General features: G+C 39.6%; 1 non-coding gene across 1 annotated transcript; it reads left to right on the forward strand.

Annotated features, from left to right (window-relative positions):
• Positions 1–1,940: 1,940 nt before the first annotated feature.
• Positions 1,941–2,012, forward strand: TRNAA-AGC. Its single transcript has one exon. It is a non-coding gene; the product is annotated as a tRNA-Ala (tRNA).
• Positions 2,013–7,629: the final 5,617 nt, after the last annotated feature.

A 7,629-nucleotide genomic window follows, 5' to 3' on the forward strand; every position in this document is an offset into this window, starting at 1 on the left:
TTTAAATTCAGTTTTTTAAATGGCTGTATATCAAATCAGATTTTCTATAACTTTTTTATGTTAGTTTTGACAATTTATACATTTTTATACAGTTTCCATTTCTTCTAATGGAGGTAAGAGGATTGAAGCCAAATTTCATGATTTCTCACTTCTAAATCTCTTAAGTAGCCACTGAAAATGTCCTCCTGTTTATTCTTTCAGATACACAAGCATCTATCTCTCTATCCATCCACACATTTACTTTTTAAAAAATAGTTCACAAATTTACTTACATCAGGTATTGTGATAAGTACTGATACACAATTAAGGATAACACAGTCTTAGCTAACCTTCAAGACGGTCCTTCCCCCCCAGGATCCTTACCTCCTGGTAATCACACCCTTGTGTAGTCTTCTCCTACTTGACTCAGTCACCAAGATATATGAGGGGGAATTGAGGCTTTCTACCCACGTGTGAATCAGCCATCTTGGAAGCAGGTCCCCCAGACACAGTCCATGCTCCAGAGCCCTGCATGCACTGTTCATACCTGGAGTTCAACTTCAGGAGACTCCTGGGGCCAGAATTACCCAGCCAAGCCACACTGGAGTTTCTGACCCACAGAATCTGAGATAATAAGCATCAGTTTTTTAAATGCTGTGAATTTTGAAGTGCTATTCAGCAATAGAAAACTAATATTTCCAGAAAGCCTTTTTTTACATTTCTCATAAAGGAATAATCATCATTTACCAAAAAAAAAAAAAAAAAGTAATTTTTATCTGTTTTTCTCAAGCTTCCAGACTGTTACAGAAAACTTTTCTTGAAAATAAAATATCAATGCTAAACTAAGATGTGTGGTTCATCTCTCATGTTTCTCTTTTTATCCTGAAGAAAAAAATTCCAAAAAATTCAGGCTGATTGCCCAGTGCATCTTATCCACCAGAGGGTCATGGATCTATCATGAAAACAATTCCTGGCAAAAGGAAATGGAAAAAAAACATAATTATTTCAGATGATTCATGGTTTATGCAAATTCTTACTCTACGAATAAAATTTAGGTTCTCTTAGCAAGGTGAAAGGATGAGAAATGCTGGTTATATCTTGTTAAGCTAAATTCTCTGCCTTTCTCCTTTCAATTCCAACCATATATACACGTCCACGCCTGTAAGCATGCTGTATCTTCAGTTTTCCTTTTGTTTCTATTTGACATTATTATTCATTCTTCCAGATTGGCTTACGGGTTTTCGCATTTGGGGACTAGTGGGGAGAAAACTTTGATTTGCGTGTCTTGTTGAGAGAGTGGTCTGAAATCTAAAGAAGCACTCACTCTGCAGAAGATGAGCCCCATGGAAGCTGAGGGTTTGCCTCAATGTTAGAAGTGACAAATCTCTTACTTTCTGACTTTTCTTTCCGAAGAATCAGAGCGAGATCCGAGGATTCGCGTTCTCTGGATTTGATGTGTATTCTTTGGATTAAATGAGGATCAGAAGGCCGCAGGAAGCAAGCCAACATATTCACCCTTCGTCCTCTCAGTTGCTAAGAGTACCTTCATTGGCTCCTTGTTTTCTAAGAATAGTTGCATAGCGGTTTCTGGAGTCCAGGAATAGGATACAGAATTGAAGACAGTTTGGTTGGTTTCATAATTAAAGACAGTCATTGGCAAAGTATTTTTTATCTTTCCTGTGAGGAATTTTCCTTTGTCTCACACATCTTTTGACAAAAGAGAAAAGGGCTCTGAAAAGAAAGGTCTGGGAGGCTGTTGCCTACTCAGATTTCCGAGCTCATTGTATCGTCCTCAGTCTCTGAATGTCTGCAAGATACAGGCTAATCGGAATTCCTTGGTAATACAGTGCTATAAAATCAAGGGTGGGAATTGTATCTTTCAGAAAATAGCAAAATAATTAAAAAATGTAAATTTGTTTTATTTCATGAAGATAGGTTAGAAAAGCCCACTTCCTTAGAGTGGGGATGTAGCTCAGTGGTAGAGCGCATGCTTAGCATGCATGAGGTCCCGGGTTCGATCCCCAGCATCTCCAAGCTTTTGTTTCTTTTCAGCTCCGGAAATACACCTCTCCCCTCCCACGGGAATGGTCACAGTCCATTCCGGTAAAACCTAAAGATTAACCCTTCTTACCGCCAGGTACTTATACTTTGCTCGGGTTATGCTAGTAATCTTTCCGTTTTAAAATTTTATTCCTTTCCATCCTCAGCAGGGATTAGCGATGTTTTCCACAAAGTTAAATCAAAAGTGACGTTGGTCGCTATTCCATGGCGGGGGGCGGGGGGGGCGGGGGTTGACAGTTATCCGTTTAAACTCTAAATTAGAAGATTTAGGACTTTGACTTAGTTTTTCTGCTGGGGTTTCGGGTGGGGGATGGGATAGTAGGCTGAGCTCCAGTCTCAGGTTTCGTGCTTAGAGGCTCAGTAAGAAAGATGGATTTCACCGGAAGCTCTCTAGAAAGAAAATAAACTCTTCCCAGGCTGTGACAGCGTTGGATACATTTTGCTTCTCAAAACGTGATAGTTCTCTCAGAAAGCCAACACAAAGGAGTGAAAGTGAAACATTTTGATACAGACATGTTTTCCCCTCAGTGCGTTTTGCCAGTGAGCTCGCGGCGCTCACACCACTGTGGATTTAATCCCTTCTATACTGATTTCTTTTGTAATCTCTAAATTTGCCTCACTGATTCTAAAGGTACTGACTTTAACGCTCTTTAAAAAAATCAACTTATTTTCCTAAACCCAGCCCTTTTATACCATTCATGTGGGTAAAGACTTTCCTTGGCCAACTCCTTTGTTTTTATGAAGGGCTAGTCCCCTTTGGAAAGCAGCATTTCTTGTATCTCGGTGCTTTTGCCTCAATTTCCAATTCGTGACACCCTGTCACATGAGCAAATGAAGGAAATTTAGAAAACCATTTTCTGTACTTTTGTTTATTTCTCAGTGAGGCCTCTGGGCAGCTCTATGTGGCCCTTGGAGACTGTGGTCAAGGGCTCCAAATTCTTAGAGGTACAAGGGTCCAGTGTTAAAAAGATAATAAGGGCAACCATCCTTTCTGTTGGTCTCTAATGACTCGGTCTGTCGTTCATGGATGAATCTAGTGCTTGTGCTTCCTGACTAAGAAAAAAACCACAAGATTAAAGAATGGGTCTTAAAATGGGCCTTTGAAAGTACGGTGCACTGAGGTTTGCACTCTATTACCTAAATCATTCTCTGCTGTTCTTTACTGAACAATTGCTCTTGTCAATATTTATTACAGGCCTACAATAGTTTAGCTCCAACACAGCTCTAAAGATATTAAAACACTTCAAACTTAAAATAGTAGCCATAGCATTTACCAGCTAAGCCATCAATAAGGAAATAGTTCACAAATTATTTCCTTCCTTGTTCCTCCCATTTTCAGCATGCCATATACCCACAGACAAGGCTTGCAGTTGTGAGATATCAACAGTTCTGCCTAGAAATCAGTTTTGAGTTGTAATGACTACCTGCTTTTGTTGTCACTTCAGGTCACCAGACTATGACCTACTCCATCAAAGGTGTTTTTTCTTTTTTCTTTTCTTTTTTTTTTTAAGATTTCTCTATCCCAAACCACATGAAAAGACCTCCTTAAGGTAACTAATAAAAAAGGTTTAGGTGCAGTTTAAGAACAGTGTCCTGACTAAATTATTTTATCTGGTAGGTAGTGTGCACTGGGTGATGGAAGGGATAAGGAAAGATAAAAATCAATACAGTTTCCCTGAGCTCATAAATTTCTTTAAAGCTGAAGCAGTGATTCTCTAACTTGGCTGCACATTGGAATCACCTTGAGAGCTCTAAAATTGTCTGATGCCTGGATTCTGCACTGAGAGGTTCCAGTTTAATTTGTCTGGAGGGTGGAATGGACACCAGCATTTTAAAAAGATCACTAGGTGATTTGAATATGCAGTTACAGTTGAGAACTACTGGCCTAGAAAGTCTCTTTTAAAATTATTTCCAAATATACACAAAGGTAGGAGGAGACATAAGAGATGTAGACTTGCAGGCTTATCCCTTTCTCAGTCTAACCTTATCCTAGAGACACCACTGGTCATAGATACATGAGTAGTCCCCAGACTGGCCAATCAAGGGCAGATGTGGTGATGGATGGGGATATAACTTAATTTCACATAACATTCTGCTAAATAGAGAAAAACACTTCTCTCTCCCTTTGTTTATTCTACCACAGTTGTTCAAGGACTATGAAATGAGAACTGCTATTTCCTGAGATCCCTGTGTTTGCAAAGTTCGTCACTGGGAAGAAAGTGGATCACTAAATAATTTAGGACCATCCAGGACAGAACAAATATACTCTAAGCTTTCCTCCCCAAAATTTAAATTTGCAGCTATCTATCAGTGATTTGAAATGGCTCTGACCTAGACCTAAAGCAAGGAAAGGCACTACATTTTCTGAAATAAAATTACCTCAGGAAAGGGGAGTTGATATGGACAACTTGGAGCTAAGACTTCATAAGGCAAGGCTTGTTTTAATTTATCATATGACTCTGGGTCCCTAAGAAGAAAGTAATGATGGTTTCAACAATATTACAAGTGAAGACTATTTTAAAAAGGTAAAACTAGATCTCATATTCTGTAGGGTTTCTTTTCTCCTAAATTATATTAAGAGGAGCAAAGATGGGGGGAAAAAAAAAAAGGAGCTATTTTCTAAGAACACACAGAGCAGAGGGCTGGGGAAAATCTTCTATTTGTGGATCTTCATACGTTAGCACTGAAGAAAAAGACTAAAAACATTCCTTTTATTTACCAGCAATGAAATTCCTTTGAGCCTACCCTGAGTTTGACTCCATTTAGTGATTTCTGCACAGTCTTATGGCTAGAGAAAAGTAGATGTGAACCCAGGGTCATTTAGTGAAGAATACACCTTATTCATTTCATTTCGCGGGAAAATGAGATCCAGTAGACCTACATTGTTGTGGAGGGCAATCCTTGCATAGTTTAATCCTAAATTGTGACTAATGACCTCTTAGTAATTGAAATAAAATATGTCCTGGTATGTAAGTAGAAAAGAAAGCTAGTCTCTCTTCTTTCTTATCTACACTGGGCCTTCGGAACCAAAGAGAGAGCACACTAGATCAAGGGAATGAAACCAACTGGAGCACTTCTCCTCACAAAGACATAACCTGGACAACAGGACCTCAGGAAAATGTGGAAGATCTGGGAGAGTTTCAATATTCAAGGAAGGTGATCAGACGATCATGTTTTAAATTCCTATAGTATGAGGTGATCAAAGGAGAGGAGGGTTAGATAAGGGGACTGGAATAGTCATTTCACAGTTGCTACAAGTGGCAACAAAAGGATTAAGTTTTTGTTCTAATGAACAAAGTAACAAACATGCTAGATGCATAAAAATGCAGCCTTTGTATTTTTTGGTATTCTAAATAAGCTATTCATCAATAAAAGTTAAAAATTTAAAAAAACCTTGAAGAGACAGAAAAAAATTATACTGGGAAAAGCTAATTTGCTCACATAGAACTCCCTGTGCTTAATCCTCAAAAGGTCCTATTTTTCCCCCAAATTTTTCTTTTATGATAAATTCTAAGTTATTTGGAATGATTGTTCCACAAGGTGAGAAAATTTTAAATCACTATTCCAAGTCATTGTCTTTATTTCCGCCCCCCCCCCCCCGCCTTTTATTGTATGTCTGGTATGTTTGACACCTCCTTGTTAGCTGCTCATCTGTCATCTTGTACTTCTTTTATTATGATATTTGATGGTCATTAAAATTTCTTATTTCATTTTCTATCATCTGTGGCCATCTTCTACCTAGTTGTATCCATAGAACTGATTTCAATGGACATGGGTTTGAGCAAGCTCCAGGAGTTGGTGATGGACAGGGATGTTCATGGGGTGGCAAAGAGTCAGACACAACTGCGCAACTGAACTGAGCTGATTTCAATACCTGACACATAGTAGGTACAAAGTAATATCACTCTTGTTGAACATACTTCACCTTAAACGCTGTCCTCCCAACAGTATTTCCGTGACTGAAATTTACCTAGTCCTGATTGTAAACAATTCGGCTAACTAGAATTCAGAAACACCATGATTCCTAGCCCATTATTATTCTGAAGGTGTTGTTTCCCAAACTCAGAAAATATAAAAGTAACTATAAATGGGGTAGAAGTGTAGTCCTAATCATGGAAGCTTGTTAGTACAGATTAGATTAAAAAGTGACTATCCTGGTTAGTAAGAAACATTTATATTCACTATAAGAACATTCTGAAAGTGAAGTCGTTCAGTCGTGTCCAACTCTTTGCGACCTGCATGGACTAGTTTACCAGGCTCCTCCATCCATGGAATTTTCCAGGCAAGAGTACTAGGAGTGGGTTGCCATTTCCTTCTCCAGAGGATCTTCCCGAACCAGGGATCGAACCCGGATCTCCCACATTGCAGGCAGATGCTTTACCATCTGAGCCATCAAAAACACCCTGAGTAGGATACAAAATGGCAATACCAGAACATTTGACTCAAAAAGCAATTTAAAAAGACTTTGGGATTCAAAGGTCTTATCATTCAGAGCTCTTTTCAGCCTTTACTTGGTTAAATGAAGAATTTTGCAGTCCTTCCATTTTGCATTTTAATCAGGCATTGGAAGCTGGGTAGATGCACAGTAGCATCTGCTAAATTGAACCCACTCCCTTTCAGCACTGGTCTTACTCCAATTAAAGGCAGAAAATCAGGATGCAAGAGTTAACAGTTTAAGAATGGATTCTTAGTTCCGTGATTGTACAGTTAATGTTTGTTTAGCTTCTACAAGTTGAGGGTCCATGTGGAAAATACTAATACTAAAGAACATCCATTTGAAGAAGGCAATATAGAGAAGAAAGAGTCTGATGCCTCCCAAAGCCAAGCCAGTAGTATTTTCCGTCTGTGCGCCTTCTAGGAGCTGCAGGAACGGAGCCCATTCCCCAGCCTCGGGCTGGCAAAGGCTCCTGGGATTTGAATCAGAAAACCGCTAAATGAACTCTGACCTAACCACCTCCAGGCTGACAATCTCCTGCCTCCTGAAGCAGGAGCGAGCACAAGCTGACAGCTGTTAGCAGTCTGAATGTGTTTGAAGTTTGCGGTTGTTTGTTTTGTTTTTCAGTGCACAAGTGTGCCATCTCCTAACAACCAGGAATGGCATCCATTGGACTGAAGTTCTAACTGACCTATTTTGCTAGAAGAGCCTTTCACTCTACTTTTAAAATATCCACTCACTTGAGGATTCTAAGTTACTACAATCCGGTGAAATATAAGAGTGTCTCTGGCCTCTCTTACAGAAGCCCCTTCCTGCACAATGAACACTCTGCTCCTATCCACTCTTTCCCATTCTATGGTTGTTCTCAGTACATTTTCTTCGTTACGGTGCGAGAGCAAGTAAGTGTTTTGTTGCTTAAGTTCCAGGAGTCTTCGTCGCGGGTCTGTCTGTTCTATAAGGTCGATTTATTCGAGAAGAGAGTGAGCAGTGTGGGTGTGTGCTCAGTCGCTCAATCGTGTCCGACTCTTTGCGACTTCATGGACTGTAGCCGCCAGTCTCCTATCCACGGAGTGAATAGTAGCTCTAATTAACTCAGCTTTTCACCTAATTGAGTAGGATTTGATCAGAAAGGAAGCTTGAGCTATCGAACAGCT

The sequence above is a fragment of the Cervus canadensis genome, chromosome 28 (assembly GCF_019320065.1).
Source record: "Cervus canadensis isolate Bull #8, Minnesota chromosome 28, ASM1932006v1, whole genome shotgun sequence".
Taxonomy (NCBI): domain Eukaryota; kingdom Metazoa; phylum Chordata; class Mammalia; order Artiodactyla; family Cervidae; genus Cervus; species Cervus canadensis.